Source organism: Magnolia sinica, chromosome 5 (genome assembly GCF_029962835.1).
Source record: "Magnolia sinica isolate HGM2019 chromosome 5, MsV1, whole genome shotgun sequence".
Classification (NCBI taxonomy): Eukaryota; Viridiplantae; Streptophyta; class Magnoliopsida; order Magnoliales; family Magnoliaceae; genus Magnolia; species Magnolia sinica.
Genome location: NC_080577.1, coordinates 42,822,123 through 42,849,243, shown reverse-complemented (window position 1 = coordinate 42,849,243; position 27,121 = coordinate 42,822,123). Strand labels below are relative to the sequence as shown.

Below are 27,121 nucleotides of genomic sequence, written 5' to 3'. Positions count from 1 at the left end.
CTGATGGTGGGCCTTCATGTGGACCCCCACCATGATGCATGTGCTGCATCCAAGCTATCCAATCATTTTGAAAGCCTTGTCCAATCATTTTGAAAGCCCATTTTAAGGCTTGAGACTAAAAATAAGATAGATCTGTAGTTCAAATGGACCCCACCTTGGCATATGTTTGGGGCCCATCTTGATTTACTTATGGCCGTCCATTGAGGCTCACCTTGGTATATATCTAGGGCCCATATGATTAGGCCCATTTGGTATGCATAAGGCCCATATGATTAGGCCCATTTGGTATGCATAAGGCCCATATGATTAGACCCATTTGGTATGCATAAGGCCCCATATGATTAGGCCCATTTGGCATGCATAAGGCCCATGTTACAAGGCCCATTGTGATGTTTTCAAAGGCCCATGGGATATGGCCCATTGCAATGTACATAAGGCCCGTTGGTGGGGGGCCCATTAATGCGGCCCATTTGATGAATGTAAGGCCCATGTGATATGGCCCATTTGATGTATCTAAGGCCCATGGGTCGAGGCCCAACGGGATGTCCTTAGGGTCCATTGCAATGTGTGATTCCCCCTTGGTTTATGAAATGATGTTTTATGGCGGGCCATGACTAGGGAACAATGTTGGTTTGACGTCCACATTGTAAGAATAATGTTGGTTAAATGTTCGCATTATGACTCTCCTTAGGACCCATTGATAGGCCCATACTTGTTGATAGTTCATTACTTTATAGCATGCTTAGTGCACTTCCATGATTCATGCCCATACGCATCATATGTATGCTTGAGATGAGGAATGTTTGATCATAGCATAAGCCGTTGGGCTGAGACATTTACGGGACTCCTTATGAGACGGAGTGTCCCACATGATAGCGTGGTACGCGCAGGATTGCTGCATGATTGTACGGTGTGACTCATGCATCTCGCATTGTGTGTCGTGATCACTGCACGCCCTAGCGACATCAGGGCCGTGGCTCCACAGACACATCGTGGATGGCCGTATCGGATACCGAAAATGCTTGGTTCTAGCACTGTGGGCACTTAGGATGTCCTTGGGTGAAAGTCCTAGAACCTTTTTGGTACTAGGAGATGCTCCAACGTCTAGACCGAGTGGATACACAAGCGCACGAGTGTCGAATACCAGTAGGCCGCGTCTCCCACTGTGTCATAGTCGGTTGGAAGGGGGTGTGGCCTTATCCGCTCGAGTGAGGGGGCTATAAGCTAGGCTGAGTTTGACCAGCTCGCAAATGAGTCCGCTATCGACGAGCCGGGTAGGTATTGGCAGACTATTGGTCAGGCGAATAGTGTGGTCTCTTCCACTTCCTTGACTGTGCAGCTAGGGAGGAGGCAGTTAGTGTGAGGTGTATTAGACCCCGGTGATATCCAGAGAGGAACTGTATTGATATGATGAGTACTGGTACGCTTGCTTTGCATCTCGCATATGACATTTAGCTACATAGGCCTCGCATCGCATGGCCTTGGTATGGCCGATAACATCCATGCCTTGCATCACATAGCTTTGATATAGCTGATAGCATTCATGGACTTACCGCATATTTCCGCATTACTCTGATATTATACACTTGACACTCGTCTTACACACACTTTCACCACCCTCTAAGCTTTCTATAAGCTTATGCATGATAGATGCGTGCAGGTGGCATTAGGTTGCAGCAGCGTTGAGCTTGGAGCGTGCAGCCGAGCTTCTGGAGTTTCTTTTACTTTCATTATATTGTATTTCCCTTTTATATGCATTGTACTTAAAGTTTTTGATATAGTGGATATGTGGTGTTGTTGTTTTGTGACTTAGTTATGCTTGTGGTTATGCTCCATTACAAAAAAGAAAAAAATTCATACTGAAAATCCTCCTTGTAGGATCCCAGGATCGGAATCTGGCGTATGGGCGTTGAGAGCCGAGAATGGGGTGCTACGGAGGCTGTCGGCACCGGATTCGGCGATTGAAAATTTTGTGAGCCCGTTTTCCGAGTTTGGGGCGTGACATGTATATTCTAAGTGTTTAATAAAATGTCTGAATGAGAAATTGTCTGATGAATCGTATTTATTAAGGGCGTTGAGATAGGATTCTTAACTACCTTATCTAGATGTATAATTTCCTTCATATAGTCTTAATTTCAACTACGTGATTTATGTATAAAATGCATGTATAATAACATGTTCTCTGTGTTTGATAAAATGTCTGAATGAGATATTGTTTGATGAATTGTATTTAATAAGGGTGTTAAGATAAAATTCTCAATTACCTTATCTATATGTATAATTTCTTTCATGTAATCTTAATTTCAACTATGCAATTTATAGATGAATTGAAATGTTCGGTAGCATGTTCAATATATTGATAAAATGCTCAAATGAGTGTTGTACTTGGATTGTTTGTTAAATGCTTATATGATTACTACATGCCTCCACATGCTGCATTTGAATATGATTGGGACTACTACGTAGTCCATGCAATCGATAACAATTCCTGTTTGAGTGGCCAAATTAGTCTCGCCACATTTGATGCGTTCGGTGAATCCGAGTCGTATGATGATTGTCAATAGTGGTTAGGCCACGTGGAGTGCTTATGCGCTCCATGTCGATTAATTCAGCGTATGCTCATACTAGTCGAACTTGTCTAATAAATTGATTGGCCTATTGTGTGTTTACCATGTATAGACGCTTGTTGAGGGTTAAATATTGCATATTAGACCCCCTAATTATTGCCTGAATTTACGAACATGGTACTGTTTAATGACCCAATTTAATTGTGTTTATGCTGCAAGGTGTGTTTAGGAGCTTGAACTGAAACAGGGTGCCAAAAGCATGAAATTAACGCTCAGAAGTCACCAAGGCAAGGGACGGACTCTAAAGGACCAAGATCGACGGATTTGCACGTCAGAGATCCAAGGAAATTGAGAAACTGAAGCTTAAGTAGCCTGAAAATCAGCCAGAATGCAAGATCACAAGGTTTTCACCATTCGTTCGGCTCAAAAATTCATACATGGACTGAGGACCATAAATTAACCGTACACATCGAAATTCAACCGTTGGATCCTTGTAAAAACGTCCCAACGGTCAAATCAGCCTACAAAACACTGATCTGGGGCCCACCTGATATCTGGTCATGCTTCAATTCTTGTCTTAACCGTTTAAATTAGATGGCATAACAGATGGTCGGAGCGGATATCTCATATACCTCAAGGTGGGACCCACCTTACATGGTGTGTGTGCACAGCACACGTGCATTGGATGAGCACCAAATCAGAGGAATCGGTCCACAGAGCTTTGACCGATTCTTTCTAAAAAGGATTTGAATCCTTCTCTCCCGCCGCTGTGAACGCTCGTAACAGAGCTTGCGGTCCAGTAGTGGGGCCCACTCTCTGCTCCATTGCATAATCTGAGTCGTCCATTCACTCCAGAGTATAGGCATAACCATCGCCTAGGATGTGGAATTCCAAAAGACAATGGAGAGATGATTTCAGCTGTTAAAATGGAAGATCGACGGTGTAAGGAGAAATCTGGTGGGACACGCCAGAACAGAGTAAAAACAGTCATGTCCGACCGGTTTTACATGAAGAATCCAATGAACGGACTAGATTTTGCAGGGAACACCAAGAAGTGGGCCCCACCAACATCGTAGCTCAGTCCTCAGGCCCTGTTTACGCACGCACGTGCTTTACGGCCGTTCAGTGATCATGAGGATGATCGGTCCCTTCACCTGGACGGTCCAAACACCTCTCAAGGTACAAACGATCGATGCCAAGCTGACTGAACGGATCAGATCAGGCAGCAGGCTTCGTTTTGCTGAGATATAATCATGTCAAGAAGTGACGGTTCTTGTTTTTGCGTACGACTGTGAAAGTAGCTGCGGAAAAAGCCTGAATTTTCTCTGCGAAAATCAGTCAGCCACCGTCTTCGGTTGCTTATAAGAGGAGAGAAGAAGAGAGAGAAAGGGCATTCAATTCCAAGGGGAGCTGGGACGTGAAGCGTGGAGCAGCAAGAGGGAGGAGTATTTCATATATTTTATTTTTTTCTTTTCTTCTTTTTATTATTTCCTTTTTAGAGGATAGTTTATCATGGCTGGCTAAACCTCTTAGCTAAGGCTAAGAGGTGAAGCTTGTACTGTAATGGGAATGATTTTATGGCTTTGATTTATATTGTTTGAATTACCTTGATTACGGGTTAATTAAGGGAATACTTTTAGTTTTTAATGGTTTGTTATGACTGAAATTACAATAGATCTGCGATGGCTTTGAGTATTTCTTTCTCCTTTTTATGTTTATGACGTCAGGAAGCCCTGTTGTTCATCATTGTCTCATGGGCATGATCGGATGACGGTACCCTTCCTAACCTTCATGCATTGTTGATTGGTTGGTAATTAGTTTAATTCTATTATTTACTTTGTCTCCTAGGCATGGTTTGGTAATGGAATCCATTCTAATTCATATACCTTTCATCTCTTAAAAACTATATCAAAGGAAGTTCAGTTTGATATTCATGGTTACACCCCTTAACTGGATGAAGAGGGGACTCTAAGTCCAGTTGAGTTCCTGAAACAGGCATAAGATCCCCCTGATCTCTATAAGTGGATCCTCTGAATCCCTAGTTTCTTACATCTAAATTCTTTAAGTTTTAGATAATTATTTCACTATTATTCCTCAAATTACAATCGATTTAGATTTCATCTTAGTCTAATTTTAATTCTACATAGTTTCAGATAACGTACAGGTTTTAGTCCCTTGGGATTCGACCTCGGTCTCACCAAGTTTATTACTACATCACAACCCTATACTTGGGGAGTGAACAAGTTTGGCGCCGTTGCTGGGGATTGACGGTTACGATTCTCTGAAATTAATTAGTTTTAGAATTAGATTAAGATTAGGATTTCACTAACTTTAGTTTTAAATTTCTATTTCTATTCTAGAACTAACTTATTTTCCTGTTTTGTAGGATCCTGACATCGGCTACTAATTTGGTAATTCCTTTCTAATTCCTCTACTTTTTCTATTTTTAGAATTAGGATTTGAATTTTAGAAATTTTCTAATTCTAGTATTTTCCTATTTTTAGGAAATAGTTTATTTTTAGAAACTTTCCTTTTTTGTTTTTAGTAACTTTCCAATTCTAACTCTCTTAGAATCTAACTTTGTTTCCTAATTTATTTTTAGAAATTTTTTACTTGTAGAATTTTTGTTTAGAAACTAACTTTCTTATTTTGTAGGCTTTTAAGATAGAAATTTCTAATTCAGTTTTTAACTTAGGGACTCCAATTTGGTAACTTCTTTCCAACCCTCTCTTTCTTTCTAGATTTACTTTTCTTTTCTTAGGATTAGGTTACGAATTTGATTGAGGGTTGCGAGTGTTTCATGCCCAAGTGAGCCCGTGACAATACTCGACGTCTCTTGACTGAAGGAGGATTGGTTGAGGGGTTAACTATCCATCGCAGGACTAAACACCACTCTAAATCTCCTGAGTTAATTAAAGTGATGGCTGAAAACCAACCTCTTCTACCCCAACCTAGGGTGGAGGACATTCAGGATGAGAATGAGGTGCATCAAGCACCCCTGCCACGTACTTTACGAGATTATTTACAACCAGCAGGGGTGAGTATGCCCCCATGCATGATTTTTTCTAAAAATACAAAACATATGGACATCAAGCTAGGGGTTATCTAACTCCTTCCTAAGTTCCATGGGCTTGAATCTGAAGAACCATATCTACATTTGAAAGAGTTTGATGAGATCATAGCCACTTTATATTTTAAAAATGTGTCTAAGGACACAGTCAGGCTGAGACTCTTTCCTTTTTCCTTAAAGGAGAAGGCTAAGATGTGGTTACATTCACTGCGTCCTAGATCCATTGGCACATGAAATGATATGCAAAGAGAATTTATAAAAAAAAAAAATTTCCACATCATATAATGATTACCCTTAGAAAAGCAATCATGAACTTCACCCAAAAGGAGGATGAAACATTTTACCAATGTTGGGAAAGGTTCAAGGACTTGGTTAGTTCATGCCCACAACACGGCTTTGAAACGTGGCGCATCACAAATTTTTTCTACGATGGACTGACATCTTCCATGCGCCAAATGGTCAAGATAATGTGTAATGGAGGATTCATTAATAAAAATGTTGATGAAGTATGGGATTACCTCGATAGTCTTGCTGAAAAAACACAATCATGGGACTATTACCCAAAATCGAACATCACGTCTAGGCCGACTCAATCTAAGGAGAAAGGTGGATTGTATCTCTTGAAAGAAGAGGATGATCTCAAGTATAAAGTAACTACACTCATAAGAAAAGTTGAGGCCATGGAAGGAAAGAAGGATAAGGTTAATGAAAGTGTTTGTGGTATATGTGATTGCAACATTCATACAACTGAAAATTGTCCTACGATACTCGCCTTTCGAGAAGTGTTGAATGAACAATCCAATGCCGTAAATAATTATCAAAGACCTTTCAATGGACCAACCTCTAATACGTACAATCCTAGTTGAAAAAATCATCCAAACTTTAGTTGGAGAAATGGACAAACTGCTACTCCTCAAGGTTTCTTCAATCAAAATTCAAATCAGGGGAAACCTCAAAAAGAATCGGTTCAAAATTCCATGCAAGAGCTGACCTAGGCAATGCGAGACTTTATACAAAAGATAGATTCACGTATGACAGTTATAGAAAAGGGGATGCTTCTTGCACAACCGCTCCTCAATCCTAAACCACAATACGAGATAAGTGATCCCAGCTCTTCAAATCAAATGGGGCATGCTAAATCCATCACCACTCTTAGGAGTAGGAAGATCATTGATAAAACCCTTCCGGTTAGGCCCAAAAAGCCTCAAGAACCAGAAGAGGACAACAATAATGAATCTAGTGAGGCCCCACAAAAATTAGAACCGAAACTTCTAGAAAAGCCAGTTGCTCCATTTCCCCAACGGTTGGTCGCACCAAAACCTCTCTCTAACTCTCAGGATATCCTAGAGGTGTTGAAATAAGTGAAAGTCAACATTCCTCTACTTGATATCGTAAAACAGATACCTTTATATGCCAAATTCTTGAAAGACTTATGCACGACCAAATGATGGCAGAGTATTCAAAAAAAGATCTTCTTGACCGAGAAAGTGAGTGTCATCCTAAAGCAAGACGTGCCACAGAAATTCAAAGATCCCAGTAGCCCAACCATATCATGTGTAATCGGGGACCATCGAATTGATCATGCACTTCTTGACTTAGGAGCGAGCGTCAATCTGATTCCCTACTCGGTATACAAACAGTTAGGTTTAGGTGAATTAAAACCCACCCTAACCACACTACAACTTGCGGATCGCTCTGTTCGTGTACCAAGAGGGATAATTGAGGATGTGTTGGTCCAAGTTGATAGATTTTACTACCCTATAGATTTTATCATCCTGGATACCGAACCCATCAATAACATGAGCACTTAGATTCCCGTCATTCTTCGTCGCCCATTCCTTGCGACTTCAAACGCAATTATCAATTGCAGGAATGGTGTCATGACTATGTCTTTTGGGAATATGACATTAGAGTTAAACATCTTTTTCAATAACGGCAGAAATTTAGAGGATGATGACGATTTTCACAACATTAACATGATTGACTCTTTAGTGGAAGATACAACACCTCTGACCTTATCCTCTGACCCTCTAGAGATGTGCCTGGCCCACTCCCATGATTTTGATGATGACATGATTAGGGAGACGTGTGCCTTGCTTGATACTGCACCGGTACTTGAAGTTAACCGGTGGAGGCCACAATTTGAAGAGTTTCCCCAAACTGATGTACAGCCTCTACTGTCTAACCTCAAGCTACCAAAGCTTGACCTAAAACCTTTGCCCTTTGATTTAAAATATGTCTATTTAGGTCAAGATGAGACATACCCGGTGGTGATCTCTACCCACCTGGAGAAAGAACAGGAGAGTATACTCATATCTACTCTCATTGAGCATAAGGGAGCCCTTGGATGGACGATAGCGGACCTTAAGGGAATCGACCCCTCGATTTGTACTCACCGCATATATCTTGAGGATAATGTGAAGACCACTCGGCAATCACAACGTAGACTAAATCCAAACATGAGAGAAGTGGTTAAGGCTGAGGTTCTTAAACTATTAGATGTGGGTATCATATACCCCATATCCGATAGTTAATGGGTGAGTCCAACTCAGGTAGTTCCTAAGAAGTCCGGGATCACCATCGTAGCCAATGCCAATAATGAACTCGTGCCAACTAGAGTTACTACTGGTTGGAGAATGTGCATTAACTACAGAAAGCTGAATACCATCACGAGGAAGGACCACTTTCCTTTGCCCTTCATTGATCAAATCTTGAAAAGGCTAGCTTGTCATTCCTATTACTGTTTCCTTGACAGATATTCGGGCTACAATCAGATTGAAATCGCTTCTCAGGACTAGGAAAAGACCACATTTACATGCCCTACGGCACCTTTGCCTTCAGAAGGATGCCATTTGGATTATGTAATGCCCCTGCCACCTTTCAGCGATGTATGATAAGTATCTTTTCTGACATGGTGGGGAAATATCTAGAGGTCTTCATGGACGATTTCTTTATTTTCGGTTCATCTTTCAGCGAGTACTTAGAGAATCTTAAATGTGTGCTGAGAAGATGTGAAGAAAAGAACTTGGTATTTAATTGGGAGAAGTGTCATTTCATGGTTCATAAGGGAATTGTCCTTGGACATATTATCTCGTCCAAAGGAATCGAGGTGGATAAGGCAAAAATTGATCTTATCTCTAACCTACCTCCACCCAAGAACATACGGGACGTGCGATCCTTCTTAGGACATGCTGGGTTTTACAGAGGATTCATAAAGGACTTTAGTCTCTTCTCTCGTCCCTTATGTAATCTTCTGCAAAAGGATGCACCATACGAGTGGACTAAGCAATGCCAGGAAGCTTTCACCAAGCTTAAGGGCATGTTAACCACTGCACCTATCATGCAGCCACCTGATTGGAGCCTTCCTTTTGAGCTTATGTGTGACGCTTCTGATTATGCTCTTGGAGCGATTCTAGGCCAGAGAAAAGATAAGAGGCCCTACGTCATTCATTACGCAAGTAGAACTTTAAATTCTGCCCAAGTGAACTACTCGACTACGGAAAAGGAACTCCTAGCCTTAGTATTCGCTTTGGATAAATTTAGGTCCTACCTGATCGGATCCAAGATCATTATCTACACAGATCATGCGGCCCTTAAATATCTTCTTTCTACGAATGATTCTAAGCCCCGTTTGATACAATGGATCCTTCTACTCCAAGAATTTGATTTGAAAATTAAAGATAAAAAGGGAGTAAAGAACGTAATGGCCGATCATCTGTCTCGCCTTAATGCCTCTGATTCCCCTGGGGTGACCCATATCAATGACATGTTCCCTAATGAACAACTGTTCAGAGTCTCCCATTCGCCTTGGTTCGCTGATATTGCCAATTATCTTGCCACAGGTTCCATACCGATGCATTGGACTGCACAAGATAAGAAGAAATTCTTTACCGAGGTGCGCAACTTTTTCTAGGACGATCCATATTTATTTAAATATTGCCCAGACCAAATTCTAAGGAGATGTGTGCCAGATGACGAGTATCAGAGTGTCATCTCCTTCTATCATTCACAGGCCTGTGGTGATCACTTTTCTGCTAAAAAGACCATGACCAAGATTTTACAGTATGGCTTTTATTGGCCCACTATGTTTAGAGACACTCATGAGTTTTGCAAGGCTTGTGAGCGTTGTCAAAAATTGGGAGCATTGTCCCGTCGAAATATGATGCCTTTGAATCTCATCCTTATCATAGAAGCATTTGACTGTTGGGGCATCGATTTCATGGGACCATTCCCCCAATCATTTGGAAATTTGTATATTTTGCTCGCTGTAGATTATGTCATTAAATGGGTCGAAGCAATCCCATGCTGAAATAATGATCATTGCATGATCATTAAATTCTTAAAAGAGAACATCCTTTCGCGGTTCGAGACGCCTCGAGCCATCATTAGTGATGGGGGCTCACACTTTTGTAATAGACCATTCGAGAGCTTAATGAAGAAATACGGTATCTCTCATAAGGTGAGCACCTCATACCATCCACAGATAAGTGGACAAGCTGAGATTTCCAATAGGGAGATCAAACATATCCTAGAGAAAACGGTTAACCCTGATTGTAAGGATTGGTCAATCCGATTGACCGATGCCTTATGGGCATACCGTACTACTTTTAAAACCCCTATTGGAACGTCTCCCTTTAAACTTGTCTCTGGAAAAGCTTGTCACTTGCCTATGGAGTTGGAACATAGAGCGTACTGGGCGATCAAAAATCTGAATTTCAATCTGGACAATGCTGGCTCGCTACGTAAACTTCAATTAAATGAACTTGAAGAAATCCTGAACGATACATATGAGAACTCGAGAATTTACAAGGACAGGATGAAGGCGTTTCATGATCAACATATTCTACGAAAATCATTCACGCCAGGTCAGAAAGTCCTTTTGTATGAGTCTCGACTTCATCTCTTTCCGAGTAAGCTTTGATCTCGTTGGACCAGCCCTTACATTGTTGTTACTGCTTATCCGCATGGGGCCGTTGAGATAAGAGATCCCGACAATGGCAAAGAATTTAGAGTAAATGGACATCGATTAAAACCATTTGTCGAAAAATTTGATTCAGAGGACATGTCCATGCCTCTGACTGCTCCTATTTACCAAGATTGATCTCCTAGTCTGATAGAGGTATAGGTAGGTTTATCGCTTTCATAGGACTAGGGTAATTTTCTTTATTTGTCTGGCTGAAGACGGTAAACTTAACGCTCGTGGGAGGCAACCCAGCCTTTTATTTTATTTTATTTTATTTTAGTTAGTTAGTTCAAATGTTTGTAGGTAACATTGCTGTAAACCCTCACGAGACTACAACTCGTCCACTAGGGGCAACCTAGGGGTTTAAAGGCTTGTTGCATGCGCAAAATGCAATCGAGAGCACCTGCGAAAGTGGTGCAGGTAGGATTTTATTTTTGTTATTTTTATTTTACTTCTATTGGTTTCTCTCTTGTGCTGACCCGCTCTTACGTAGATATCTTTGGAAAGCCTCTTGATTCTTTCGTCCAGGTACTATCTTTCCATCACTCCTCTTATATTTTCGTTGTCCCATATGCATTGCATGCTTATTTCTTTTACATTGAGGACAATGTAGATTTTAGGTTAGGGGTGGGAGATTAGGTTTTCTAATCAGTGTTTTCTTGGTCTTGAGGCAAAAATTGTGAAAATTTTTAATTTTTTTAGAATTTCTTGTGAATTCGAAGTGATTTTAACGGCCATCTAGGGCCCTTAGAATTTCGAGATACGTAATATTGGTAATTTATGACTCTTGGATTCAGTATCTTTTAGATTTCACAATTAAGTTTGAATTGTTAATCCAGAATTAAAAATTGTAAACATTGATTGAGTCATGATTTCACATGTCACATCTCGCTTTCACATTAAGGTTTCAGTTTGATATTGAAGGGTTAACTTAGTAATCATTAAGCATGTAAGGAACCAGCTTGGAAAATTTGCCAGTCATGATTCAAAAAAAAAACACACAATTGGAAAGGGTTGGGCGAATAATCTTCACCATAGGTTTGCTCCCTATAGGTGTAGATTTAATTCCCCAAGGATGATATGTGAAAAGGGCTGGGTATACAGTCTTCACTATAGGTTTGCTCCCTATAGGTGAGGATTTGATTCCCCTTCTTGGCATTACTTTTACTAAAAAAATCAAAAGCTAAAAGAAAGAAAAAGAATGATCTGTGAGGCACGTTTTAATTGAGGTTCGGGTGTCCTGAATGCTCATGTTGGTTACCAATGATATCATGAAATAACAAATTGAATTTTAATATGGGTAAGCTGAGTTTACACTATACACCCATGGAACTCAATGTTTAGAATATTTTCTAATTGATGGGTTAATACATTGAACTTGATTATGATGTTTACCATGCACTTAAATCCAAGAGAAAGTAATGCCAAACATTCATGAATTTTAGAACTCCAGTACCTAGATTGTTTTTCAAAAATCACCCGAGTTTATAAAAATTGTCCTGTAATTCTTAACTTATTTTTCGCATACTTTGCTCGGGACTAACAAGATGCTGGTTGGGGGTTGTGTTGAGGGTCAAATATTGCATATTAGACCCTAATTATTGCCTGAATTTACGAACATGGTACTGTTTAACGACCCAATTTAATTGTGTTTATGCTGCAAGGTGTGTTTAGGAGCTTGAACTGAAACAGGGTGCCAAAAGCATGAAATTAACGCTCAGAAGTCACCAAGGTAAGGGACGGACTCCAGAGGACCAAGATCGACGGATTTGCACACCAGAGATCCAAGGAAATTGAGAAATTGAAGCTCAAATGGCCTGAAAGTCAGCTAGAATGCATGATCACAAGGTTTCCACCATTCGTTTGGCTCAAAAATTCATACATGGACTGAGGACCATAAATTAACCGCACACATCGAAATTCAGCCGTTAGATCCTTGTGAAAACGTCCCAACGGTCAAATTAGCCTATAAAACACCGATCTGGGGCCCACCTGATATCTGGTCATGCTTTAATTCTGGTCTCAACCATTTAAATTAGATGGCATAACAGATGGTCGGAGCGGATATCTCATATACCTCAAGGTGGGACCCACCTTACATGGTGCGTGTGCACACACGTGCATTGGATGAGCACTAAATCAGAGGAATCGGTCGACAAAGCTTTGACCGATTCTTTCTAAAAAGGATTTGAATCCTTCTCTCCCGCCGCTGTGAACGCTCGTAACAGAGCTTGCGGTCCTTTTTCGTGGGCCACCATGATCAATTGTACGACTGATCTGAGTCGTCCATTCACTCCAGAGTATAGGCATAACCATTGCCTAAGAGGCGGAATTCCAAAAGACAATGGAGAGATGATTTCAGCTGTTAAAACGGAAGATCGACGTTGTAAGGAGAAATCTGGTGGGACACGCCAGAACAGAGTAAAAACAGTCATGTCCGACCGGTTTTACATGAAGAATCCAATGAACGGACTGAATTTTACAGCGAACACCAAGAAGTGGGCCCCACCAACATCGCAGCTCAGTCCGCAGGCCCTGTTTACGCATGCACGTGCTTTACGGCTGTTCAGTGATCATGGGGATGATCGGTCCCTTCACCTGGACGGTCCAAACACCTCTCAAGGTATAAACGATCGATGCCAAGCTGACTGAACGGATCAGATCAGGCAGCAGGCTTCGTTTTGCTGAGATATAATCATGTCAAGAAGTGACGGTTCTTATTTTTGCGCATGGCTGTGAAAGTAGCTGCGGAAAAAGCCTGAATTTTCTCTGCGAAAATCAGTTAGCCACCGTCTTCGGTTGCTTATAAGAGGAGAGAAGAAGAGAGAGAAAGGGCATTCAATTCCAAGGGGAGTTGGGACGTGAAGCGTGGAGCAGCAAGAGGGAGGAGTATTTCATATATTTTATTTTTTTCTTTTCTTCTTTTTATTATTTCTTTTTAGAGGATAGTTTATCATGGCTGGCTTAACCTCTTAGCTAGGGCTAAGAGGTGAAGCTTGTAGTGTGATGGGAATGATTTTATGGCTTTGATTTATATTGTTTGAATTACCTTGATTACGGGTTAATTAAGGGAATACTTTTAGTTTTTAATGGTTTGTTGTGACTGAAATTACAATAGATCTGCGATGGCTTTGAGTATTTCTTTCTCCTTTTTATGTTTATGACGTCAGGAAGCCCTGTTGTTCATCATTGTCTCATGGGCATGGTCGGATGACGGTACCCTTCCTAACCTTCATGAATTATTGATTGGTTGGTAATTAGTTTAATTCTGTTGTTTACTTTGTCTCCTATGCATGGTTTGGTAATGGAATCCATTCTAATTCATATACCTTTCATCTCTTAAAAACTATATCAAAGGAAGTTCAGTTTGATATTCATGGTTACACCCCTTAACTGGATGAAGAGGGGACTCTAAGTCTAGTTGAGTTCCTGAAACAGGCATAAGATCCCCCTGATCTCTATAAGTGGATCCTCTGAATCCCTAGTTTCTTACATCTAAATTCTTTAAGTTTTAGATAATTATTTCACTATTATTCCTCAAATTACAATCGATTTAGATTTCACCTTAGTCTAATTTTAATTCTACCTAGTTTCAGATAACGTACAGGTTTCAGTCCCTTGGGATTCGACCTCGGTCTCACCGAGTTTATTACTAAATCACAACCTTATACTTGGGGAGTGAACAATGCTACTGCTTGAATCTAGGGTACCACTTACCAATGTAAAGTTCGCTCAACCATGGTACCATGATCCGCTAAGACTCATGAGATGGGCATGGTGGTATAGGATACCGTGGTCGAGCTGTTGGCCTATGCTGGGGTGACGAGCCTTCCCATAGTAATCAGTGAGCAACCTACGGTGGTGTGGGACACTGTATTCAAGCTGTCAGCCTACACCGGCGCAGCCTGGCTGCGGTCCTAGCATGGGTTGGGGTGTACCATCTGATCGAGACCCCCATCAAAAATAGCGCTCCAGTTAGTAGGGCGTTGGTGGAGTGACCTCGAGTATAATCAATTGAACTTGTCTATCCACTGCTTTCATTAGGGGTGATGCTCTACAACTTGCCTATCGTATGTAATTAGCTAGGATTGACGACCCTAGATGGATCATCATTTGGGTAAATGATATAAAGGGAGGTACCTTAGCTTTTTGAATTTGCTGGATGAATAAGCCAAACTAAGTACTTGGCTAACACGACCATGCATCGCATTGCATCTAACACCTAGTTGCAGCCTAGTTATGGTCCCAGCGTGGGTTAAGGTGAGTCGTCTGATCCAGACCCCCTTCAAAAATAATGCTCCAGTTGGTAGGGCACTGGGTGAAGTTATTTAGGATGTGCTTTGGTGAGGAAGTGCATAGTGGGAGTTGTCATGCGCGACCGTGAGATGGTGTCGCTGAGGGAGTGCAGGAGAGAGCATGCATCATTACGCATATCATTCCTGCATTAACAAGAGTACTTAGGATATGATTGTTGTATTGCTTTATCATTACTATTTGATTGAATTGATAACATGTTAACCTTTGCTTTATAATTCCACTGAATTAGCTACTCATTCCCACCTGGGATGGTGTTTTAAAATACTAACCGAACTCTGTTGTAGATGCAGGTAATGACGGAATCTATGCAGCTGAAATGGACATCATGGACGAGGAGAAGGAATTATCCTATGTTCAGCTATTAGGCAGGTCTTCGTAGACCTTGTTCTGATTTAACGGGATTATAGGGTTACATGGATTAGTTGGACAGTTACACTTTGATATTTTGTAAATTTTGAAACCATACATATATGTATTCAAGCCTGATAACATACTCATACTCTGGAGGTTGTGAAACACTTATATACTTTATATATCTATCTCAGTCTTCCGCTTGCTAAATTACATTATCTCTGGAATATGATATGTTGTTTTAGTGTAATCCCACTCATGTTAAATGCACTAATATGGACAACATTAAACCATCATTATATATGTTGCATAAGTGATGCATTGGAACTCGAGAGTTGAGCTTTGCTTAACCCCTGATTTGCGGGGCATTACAGCATACCATTAACCAGTTCCAACCCATCAATTATAAGGGAAACCAGGTCCATTTCCAATATCCTACAGTAGCTCAAAGTCCCACCCATCTGCAGCCAAATGCTAGCCAACTAGTGTTTCGCCAAGCATACTCTAGTCAGTCTCAATCCAATCAGTTCCAGCCACCTCCCCTTATCGGGAGTGCTGCCCCATTCCAATTTAGACAACCACATGCACAATCCAATCCAGTTCAAGCTTCAACCTCTGCACCCGCTCATCATGAGAGATAAGCTCACCCTATGATAGCAAATCCATTCCAAACTCTTCCCATTTCTATGCCCCACCACCAAAACCCTCTCATCAGGGACAACTAAAACACAGGAGAGGTAGCTCATCATGAAGAGGAAGTCGCTCAAGCCACTCAAGGAGCATGGGTCCCTATTCAACATTCACAACCATCTGAGATTAATGAACTCGGGAGGCATTTTAAAAAACAACTCAGATCTATGAGAAATGACCTTTAGAAGCAACATAGAGTGGAACTTCTACCAACTCGATTTAGGGAATTTGTCCCTCCCCCAATGCCAGGTTACCTCCTGAGTTTGAAGTTCCTAAGTTCTAGAGATATGAAGGAACGAGATGCCCCATCGCTAATCTGAAAGCTTTTTGCGGTGAGCTCAAAGCAGCGACAAGGGATAATTGTAACCTCATCCGATTGTTCTAAAATTTCTCAAGGGGTGATGTGCTTAGTTGGTACACATCACTCGATCATCATAAAATCAGGAGTTGGGAGGACCTTTCCCAAGCTTTCATCAATCACTTTACGTACAACCTAAACCCTACACCACGAAGGAAAATTTTGGCAACCTTAGAACAAAAAAGTGATGAGGCTCTACCAACTTACGTTGGACGATGGAAAGCCATAACTGCACAAATGAAAACACCCATTGGCAAGGAAGAATATATTTCCATGATTATCAATTCAGCTAATCTAAACATATCTGGAATATCTAATATCGTATCCATATGTTAACTTCTCACAGCTTATTCGCGTAGGGGAACAAGTGAAAGTTGTAATCTAAGCCAACACAATTTCACCCCACCAGTCTCCCCCTATACAAAAAGCTAAGCAAGAAGAGAGGTCGAGGAGATATACCCCTATAAATAGGGATACCTCTACTCCTCCTGTAGGAATCAACCATTTCATTGCTTTAGCACAAAGGATGATGACGCCTCCTCCGTCGGAACAAAGACTACAACAACAACAACAATAACCACAACAGCCTAAGTGGAATCCTCAATATTCCAATCAAAATAGGCAAATAGGTATAGTGCAGCCTTAGCGGCAGTTCACTCCTTTGGCCCAATGTTACACCGATACCTTGGCTACGTTGGTTCAGAAACAACTTCTGACCCCTATGCAGCCCAAGCCTCCACCAAACCCATTGCATATAAACTACAAAGAAAACAGATATTGTGCATTTCACAAAGGCAGGGGCATACTAAGGAGTGTTGTTTCTCTTTGAAACATGCGATCCAAATCTTGATTAATCAAAAGAAAATCACAATCACGCCCCCTTAACCAGGCAGCTGCTAGCAACAACAATATATTTCATAATCCTATGCTACAACATTCGATAGGTACAGATACGTCAGGAACTCCAACAATCAATGTCGTTCAAGCAGTTCCAGAATTATAACTAGGAATTCACCCCTCTTGTCTTATAAGAGGCATTCCCGGCTCAGGAGAGGATTCCTGCTCCTGTCTACCTGCAACAATGGAACCAACCATTGGTCTTGCAAGGGCATTCCCCTCTAACCAATCCAAGCTACAATCAAGGTCTATCTTGGGACCAACAACTATTGATGCTCGTGGGAAGAGCACCAGATCCACCTAACTTTTCATCAATTCAGGCTACAATCAGGATCCATCTTGGGACCAGCAACTAGTGGTGCTCTTAGGAATAGCACCAGAGCCACCCAATTCACCAACTAGTTCAGGCTACAATCACGATCCATTTAGTACTAACAACCAGTGATACTCATGAGAAGAGCAGCAAATCCACCCAACTCATCTTTTAAACAGGTTACAACTAAAGTCCATTAAAGGATCGACAATCGGTGATGCTTGAAATTGCATGTGGTGGGCCAATGGGCTATGTAAGGAAGCTTGGTGGAGCTTTAGAATGAAGGCTATGTCCTAAAGGAGGTGATTATGACCAAATAAATTTTTAGCCAATTAAATATACAATTGCTTACTTAAACTAATTTCCAGTTAAAGCCAAGTAAAATAATTTAACACTAAGGCTTCCAAGTCATTAGTGGGCCCAATTACATAGTCTACAACAGATATGCCAATGAAGTAACTAGTGTATATATGATAATATACATGTGTGTCTGGGATGTGCTAATTATAAACTCCTAGCATTCATCTAATCATGCATACATATAATTTCTTAATTAATCACATAGGCATAATTAAATAAATGCTCAAATAACAATCCTAAACACATGCATGTATAGTGGTTCAGTTTCCCTATTATACTCCCTACGGACGAACTCAATCCATGAGTGTACCAGATTTCATATCAGAGGTTTTAAATCATATTCACCTCTAACATTTACATTCTTATACAAAAACCAGCTCCATCAGAGACTTATGTGATTTTCTATAGGCTAGCCACGAACCTCGGTCCTAGTCCAAGGACCGACGTTTACTTCCATCGGAGGCTCTCACAGATGTTAACACGTACACACTCGTATCTGGTGGCCTACACAAGGACTTGATTTAGGTCCTACACAAGAACCTAATTGAGTTTAGCAATCAAACCCTCATACTCAATCCTAAATAAGGAATGAGTGTACATAAACTCTACATATGATAACCTTACTTTTCGGATTGAACCCCTTTGACACATCGTGCTTAAATTGATTCTTTAAAGCTCTCCAGTGCTTGAATTAACTCCTCAATTTCTCCCCCGATCATTAATACCAATGCACTATAAATGCTTCAGTTTTAAGATAAAACACCTTAAATGCGATGCTCCTTTGCGGTGACTAAGGTGATGAGAGGATGGGTGAATCTCTTACAACTAATGGAAGGTTGTAATTCTAAGGGATTCACCTATATGGGTATTTTAGAGAATTTAGACAAAGGGGTATACCAATATGGTTGGCTATAATCTCTAGAAAATGGTGCAGATTGAGTTCATCTTCAACATCGAGGTTGGAATCCTTGTTAAAGTGGTAAAGCTTAAGAAGATGAATCAAATCTCTTGGGATTAGAGGTTTAGGGTGTGAGATATGAGTAGGGATTCACCTAAGCTTCAATTGCATGAAAAAATCATGGAAATGCCCAAAGACCAAATGTTCCATATAAAGGAATCAAGATCCAACAGTCATAAAAATGAGCAGAAACGACTAGTCTGCAGTCAGACCGAATTCAGGTTCGGTCACACAGAATTAGACAGGAAAGTGACTGGACATATTTTAGCACATTCGGTCGCACCGAACATGGTCTTTGGTCAGACTAAATTTAACATTTGGTTGCAGTCGAATTACCTGATTTTTGTCATAGCACACTGTCCTGTTTTAGCTAATTTCAGTTGGACTGAAGGTGAGCTTGGTGGGACCAAACGTTGTTAAAATTATGGAGTTTTTTTTAACAACTTGGGACCTCTAAAGCCAATCTAAGTATGTTCAAATAAAGCTCCTGAGGATAAGGGATGATTAATAAATGGTTTACCTATTAGGGTTAAGATCATCTAAAAGTTTGGGTTATTTTGGGTCAAGGGTTAGGGTCACCAAGGTACCTATGTACCTGTTCCTTGCTCTTTGATGCTCCACCTCCGCTTGTGTCTTTAGTCTTCTACTTTTAAGGGCTCAACCAACTCCCTGACACAATAACTCACACGATTGATAAAACATGTGCACAAATTAGTGCACTAACAGTGCTCATGGGAAGAGCACCAGATCCACCATCTTACATCAACCCTCCAACAGTCACATTATAAGGAGGATACTTCTCTGCATTCAACAAGCCATATAAATCAGCTCCAACAAATCATATCCAATCAGATCACTCGCAACAACCTCTTGTCTTATTAGGGGAAAACCCAACATCTCAACCAGATCAATAAAGGGCTCCTCTAAGCCCAACCTCCACATGCATCCATAAGCTTCCAACCCGACCCCCTTACGAGCCATCCAAGTTATGAATTAAGTAGACCCCGCTGTTTACTTGTTTTGGCCATGAAATCGATTTGGTTAACTCAACACATAGGCCGTGCATTAAGGAACCTAGAAGAATTGGACAGTTCAAAGAGAAGGGTCCACATTGGCATATGATGAGTGAACCCAACATGGAGGTTTGACAAACAATGCATGTTGTAGAACACATCACTGATGTTGGTATCATGTGCAGCTAGAAACGCTCTGTGGGCCTCAAAACGATGTATGTATTTTTACCAAGCCATCCATACATTTTTTTCCAACTTCTAATTTTAAGGCACAAGTAAAAAATGGGGCTGATCCAAATCTCAGGTGGACCACACCATATGAAAAAGTGGTAATTAAATGCCCCCAATTAAAAATTTTCTGGGACTACAAAAGTTTTGGATTAAGCTTATTTATGCTTTCCCTTTATCCAAGGTTTGTGTGACCTAATCAATAAGTTGGATGGTAAATAAACATTACATTGGGCCTTAAGAAGTTTTTAATGATAGAATTTCAATCACCATTGTTTCTTGTGGTGTGGATCCAATTGAGATTTGGATCTGTCTCATTTTTGGGCTCATGCACTAAAATGAGTTGGAAAAATGGATTGATGGAGTGGATAAATCACATAAATCACAAAGTCATCTAATTCTATCAACTCACAAAAAATTATCATACACATTTTTCCTTACCAAGTTGAAGAGATTAACCATGGTAATTCTAACTTGTGCTCATACTCGTATATATGGTAGGAGAATAAACGCCTAATATATACATAAAAATGGTAATTAGAAAAAATATGAAATAATAATAATAATTATTATTATTAAATAAAAATAAATTTAAAATCTACTTATTCTTTTTTGGATGTCAGTCCTGTCCACATATAAAAGCCTCCACAACTTCTGAAAGTAAGCAACTATGACTCTTATTGTCACGTCCCAAACTTGGAAACCGGGCTCACAAAATTCCCGATCACCGAATCCGGTGCTGACAGCCTCCGTAGTACCCCATTCTCGGCTCCCAGCGTATATACGCTAGATTCCGATCCTGGGATCCTACAAGGAGGATTTTTCAATGTACATTTATCTCGTAATTAGCATAACCACAAGATTACCCAAATCACAAAGGCAACATCATCATCACATATCCACTAATATGATCGTTTGAGTACAATACAGAAAGGGAAATACATATATAAAATAAATCAAAGCTCCAGAAGACCGCTATACGCTCCAGGCTCAATGCTGCTGCAACCTAACATCACCTGCATGCATCTATCGTGCATAAGCTTATAGAAAGCTTAGTGGGTGGTGAAAGTGTGTGCATAAGGTAAGTGCCAAGTAAGCAATATCAGAGTAATCAGAGTAAGCGGAAATACTGATAAACGCAAAATCATACAATGTCAGAAACACTAGCAAGATCATAAATCATACGAAATCAGAGTAATACGAAAACATACTGATAGGCCCATAAATATCATCAATCTTATCCAAGCTATGCGACGTAGAAATATAATAAAAACAATATCATATACTGATGAAGTAATGTAGATCAACTATGCAATGCGGAGATAACAAGCCAAATATCAGATGCCGCTGATGCAATGCAATATACAAATCCTAATGAATCCACGAATATCATCGTCATATCTAGGCCATATAATGTAGAAACATAGAAACCTAAAATACTAAGTACTGCGAATGCAATGTAATATACGGTGCGAATGTAATGACCATGCTGGAGTGTGAAGTCGGGATGATAGTACGTAGTTTCGTAGACTACGGGGTCCACCACAAAGGACTTCTATCCAAATCAGTCCCATACCTAAATTTGGATAGTCAAACTCAATGTGGTAAACTCCTAATCTCAGGTTAGTCGCGCGCCCAACCGAAATCCTGGTCATGCGAAGGTACACGTAACAAATAGTTACGCACCACCAGCCCGAGTGAATAGTGAAGAAATGAATGAATGAATATGCAATTCCTGCTCAATAAGTCCACATATCAGTGCAGTTACTCTCTGAAAAATCACCGGGGTCTATTACACTCCAAACCAGGCTGTCGCCCCATCGCGCGCAACAAGGTGAGTGAAAGAGACCTCACTATCCGCCTGCCAATATCGGGCTCAGCTCGTCGATAGCGGACCCATTCCTCGAGCTGGTCAGACTCAGCCTAGCATTGCCCCCTCCTCTCGGGCAGGTAAGGCCGTACCCCCTTCCAACCGACCATGACACAGTGGGAGACGCGGCCTATCGGTATACGGCTCTCATGCGCTCATGCATCCACTCGGTCTAGACGTTGGAGCAACCTCTGGAACCAAGAGGGTTTAGGGACTTTCACCTAGGGATATCTATAGCACCCCATGTAGAACAGATTTCCGGTGTCCCATCTGGCCATCCACGAAATACCTGTGAAGGCTACGACCCTGATGTCGCTAGGGCGTACAGTAATCACAACACACAATGCAAGATGCATGAGTCATACAATCCAGTCATGCATCAATCCTACGCATACCGTGTGCTCATGTAAGACAATCTCCGCCTACCAGGGAGTCTCATAACAACATGCCTAATGACATATCCAATGGTCAACCACATCTCATAACAAACATGCAAATGATGCGTATGGGCATGTATCGTGATGCTATGCTGTCACATACTCATAATCGGTATCAATGACTGGTATTGACAATCGACCTCGACAATGTGGACATTTAACCATCATTGCCCCCGAGGAATGCCCCTCATAGATCCTAACATATAATGGACCCATGACCTCACACAAGGGACAAATATACAACACCATGGGCCTCACTCAAGACCTTAATACACATTACGATGGGCCTTTCACATGGGCCCAACACACATCACAAAGGGGCCTCAACTACGAGTCGCATATACACCATATAGGTCTCGATAATTGGCCTCGACAATTGAAATCGGTCAATAATCGGAATCAGCACATCGGTCACGATAAATGGCCTCGATCGTTGGTCGGCAATCGGTCAAGATAAACGGCCTCGATCGCTAATCGGCAATCGGTCAAGATAAACGGCCTCGATCGCTAATCGGCAATCGATCAAGATAAACGGCCTCGATCGCTAATAGGCAATCGGTCAAGATAAACGGCCTCGATGGCTAATCGGCAATCGGTCAAGATAAACGGCATCGATCGTAATCGGCAATCGATCAAGATAAACGGTCTCAATCGCTAATAGGCAATCGGTCAAGATAAACGGCCTCGATACTTGGCACCGATAATCAGTAGATAAACAAAGCGGGGTCCATAGGTGATCAGCCGATTAACCATAGTATAAAGATCGACACCGGCCGTGGTTATATCAAATTTGATAGCATAGAGTCATCCATCTATGGTGAATGGGGCCCACTTATTTGGGTTAACCCACGAAGAGAACGGGCCTAACAAGGCCTAAGGGAAGGTCACAATGAGGACGTCTAACCATCATTGCCCCTCAATGTGGGCATCTAACCAACATTGTTCCCAAGGAGTGGCCCACATAAGGGATTTATATGCAACGCAGTGGATATACATGCATCACATTGGGCCCCACATACATCGCATTGGGCTTCATACAAGGGCCTCGAGTGTATCACAATGGGCCACGTCCATGGGCCTTGAATACATCACTTTGAGCCTCGCCCATGGGCCTAGAATATCAAGTGGGTCGCATTACATGGGCTGCATTACATGGGCCGCACTAATGGGCCCAATACACCTCACAAGGGCCACAGATATGGCTAAATGGACCACGCCGAAGAGAGTCATGAATACACAACAGGTGGGCCCTGCACCTGGGCCTCAAATACATCCTATGGGCCTCATCACACGGGCCCCAAATACACAATAGGCGAGCCTCAAATATACATCACAAGCGGGCCTACTCATCATAGCTGGGCCTACCAACGGTCCAACCAAAGGACGGCCTGGATAACAAATACATCACGATGGGTCCCACTAGGATGTGGGTGAGAGCTTGGATTACATCTAAAATCATTTCAATAGTGGCAGGTGCAACATGTGTATCATTATACACTATCATTCTATTTAGCACATGACGCACCAGCAATGGTCAGCACCGCCCAAACATTGTCCATGCAAATCAACACTATCCAAACATTGTCCAACACCGTCCAGACCCCCTAGACGGTGTGGGTCCTGGCAAAACGGATGGACGATGTGAAGAACACATACATCAAATGGGACCCACATAACTTGCTGACATCATGCAGCGTGGGACCCACTGTCCATATGGACGGACGGTTGGGACATAACACATACCCATGATTAGGCCAAACTTGTTGACATTGACACCACAAGTGAATTGCTGGTGGAGGTCTATAAAGTTGGACGACATGGATAACAAATACATCACAGCTAGCCCCACAGATGGACGTTGTGCAATACAACCATCACGGTGAAGTCTCACAGTCTAGGTGGATGGCGAGGATAAAACACACTACAGTGGGTCCCACTGTCCCAAACAGTGGACGATGTGAATTGCAACACGAGCAGGGCCCTGACGGATGATCTGGCTGGAAGACATGCATCATTCTGGACCCCATATGGCAGTGAGCGGTAGAGATATACATCTAGGTGGCCCATGCCCAGATGGATGGTAGGAATACAACACATGCTTCATTGTGGGACCGTGCATGGCTTACATCACGGTGGACTCCACCCTTAAAATGGATGGACGGCATAGGTGCCAGGCTTGCTACACCGTCTAGCAACTGGACGGTGCAGATATATATACATCATGGTGCAAGCCAAGCGGTCCACGTAGTGGCCCGCCAATATGTTATTAATAATAGAATATAATATTATTTATTATGTATATGTGTGCAGGTGGAAGCACTGCCCATACTCACCGTCCAGATTCATCTGGACGATGCAGATCCGTGTTTAAAGGTGGGTCTCACGTAGGAGTGACCCACCCATTTAATATTATCAACACATATTATAATATCGTATATTATATATATGATTCGGTGGCAGGAGGCTACCATATCCACCGTCCAAATCCAACTGGTCGGTGTGGATGCCAAGATAAAGGTGGGTCCCACCTAGCAGTGGCCCACCAAAACATATCTTATATAATATAATATAATGACATATAAGATAATATAATATCATTATTATAATACAACGTGATTTATAAAAAAAAGGGCCACCGTCCAGAGACCCCTCTGGACGGTGCTGATCTAACGTACAAGACCATGGTGGGTCTCACGTAGGGCCCACCATTATATATTTATATTATAATATAATATATTATAATAACATTACCTTTATTATTATTTTTTTTCTATCCTTATCTGTTAGTAGGTTAGGTGACTGCACTGTCAGCTCACACTTCCCTGGGATGGTACGAATATGACACATGCATTTAAGGTGGTCCCATGTGGAGATTAAGGTGGGCCCACACGATCTGGACAGTCCAGATCTCATCCAAGGACTGGACGTCAGGTCGTCCCACATACAGATGGCCGGATGGATGCACATACATTAATACAGGGTGGGCCCCACACGCTGTCGTCCAATGGATGGATGGTTTAGATATAAAACATATACATCACGGTGCGCCCCACACCACATATATGAAGGTGGTTCCCACCACACCGTCCAGAGATCTCTGGACGGTGGGGATTTGAAATAAATACACCAAGGTGGGTCCCACGTGGGCCCATCAGATACATTATATCTATATATATATATTATTGTTGTTGTTATTATAATAATAATTATTACTATCATTATAATTACCACCATCCAGCGTCCAGCAATGGACAGACGGCTGGATGCGTGGCTGGTAGGTGGAGTCCCACCGTCCCTGATGGACGGTGGATAAAACACATACAGCAGGGTGGCTGATATTTATATCTTCCTTCATCAGCGGTCAGTGGCACCTGCTGCTGCTATGGCGCAGTCCACAAGAGTTCTGGATCTGCACTGTTGCAGATGGACGGAGTGGGTATAATACATCCATCAAGGTGGGCATCACAGGTGGCTATGAAGCCGGAATCCAGCTGATATTTCTTCATTTCCACCATTCAGATGGTCCAACTGGACAGCCAGTCCAGCAGGGTGGACAGCAAAACCATCCCACCTGCTGGACGGTTTGGATCATCCATGCATGTATCCCATATCCAATAGTTGGGCCACACATAAAAGAATAGAGAGGGAGAGAGAAATAGGGGCACCCACCTTCCTTATTCCTCCTTGATGCTCCAAAGCTCCAATGGGGCTCCTTCAATGGTGGAGATGAGCTTTTTTAATGGCAGGATATGGGGAATCTAAGGTGGGAAAGGGCTAGGAATTTGGAGAGCTTGGGACGTCCAAGGTCTTGCTACCATGGTGGAAAAATGGAGAATGAAAAAGGGAAGAGAGAGATGAAGGAGAGAGAGTAATGATGATAGCTCTCTCTCTCTCTTAGCTAGGTAATAAGTGTTTTGGGGAAAAGGTAGTAAGTATGGGCTAGGGTCATTATTGCTTTGACTAGAATTTATGGATAGCTTAGGGTGATGTCACCGTAGCCTTGGGAAAAGTGCCAATATGATAAGTGGGCCCCACTAAAATATAATCAATGGTCCAAATAGAGCGCGACCTATATCCTTTGATGTACAACTCGGATTGCCATATGAGACGCGGCGTTGGAACCGCAACGACGATGTGGTCGCGATGACATAGGTCTTAGATCAAGCCGACTCGAAATTACAGGATGACACTTAAGGTCGCGCGCAAATACCGGTTAAGGGTCGAAGGTTGCCGAAATTCGACCGAGAAAATTGTGGAAGTCTACGGAACGGTACAGGTTGGGATACGGGTCTTACACTTATCAAGCACTCTACCACTAATACTAAATGTTGATTTTGATGTAATAGTAAAGACTGGAATCATCAAAATGTCACAGGCCATTCTTAAAAGTGGTGGGAACTTTTGACTATTGATTCGCCACCAACTTAATATGTTAAACTCTTACTTGTGAGGAAATAGTGGTTCTTTCAAATATTGATCTAGTTCTAATTTGTGGAAGAGAGCTTGAATGCTAGGACATGTATGAGAATACCACTTATCAAATCCTCCAAATTTATCTTTAGTCTTATCAGAAATACAACTAGATAATGAAAAACTATTATTACAACTGCTTTTACTAATGATTGAAAAAGTTGTCATTGATTTATTCGAATTAACAACTTTATAATCTGAGAAAAGATCATTCATTGTATGTCAAATTTTGTTAATGTAGAAATGAATGCTACCACCA

General features: G+C 41.6%; 1 non-coding gene across 1 annotated transcript; it reads right to left on the bottom strand.

Annotated features, from left to right (window-relative positions):
* Nucleotides 1-5,927: 5,927 nt before the first annotated feature.
* LOC131247601 (small nucleolar RNA R71) lies at nucleotides 5,928-6,034 on the bottom strand. Its single transcript, XR_009171878.1, has one exon. It is a non-coding gene; the product is annotated as a small nucleolar RNA R71 (small nucleolar RNA).
* Between the last annotated feature and the right edge of the window lie 21,087 nt (nucleotides 6,035-27,121).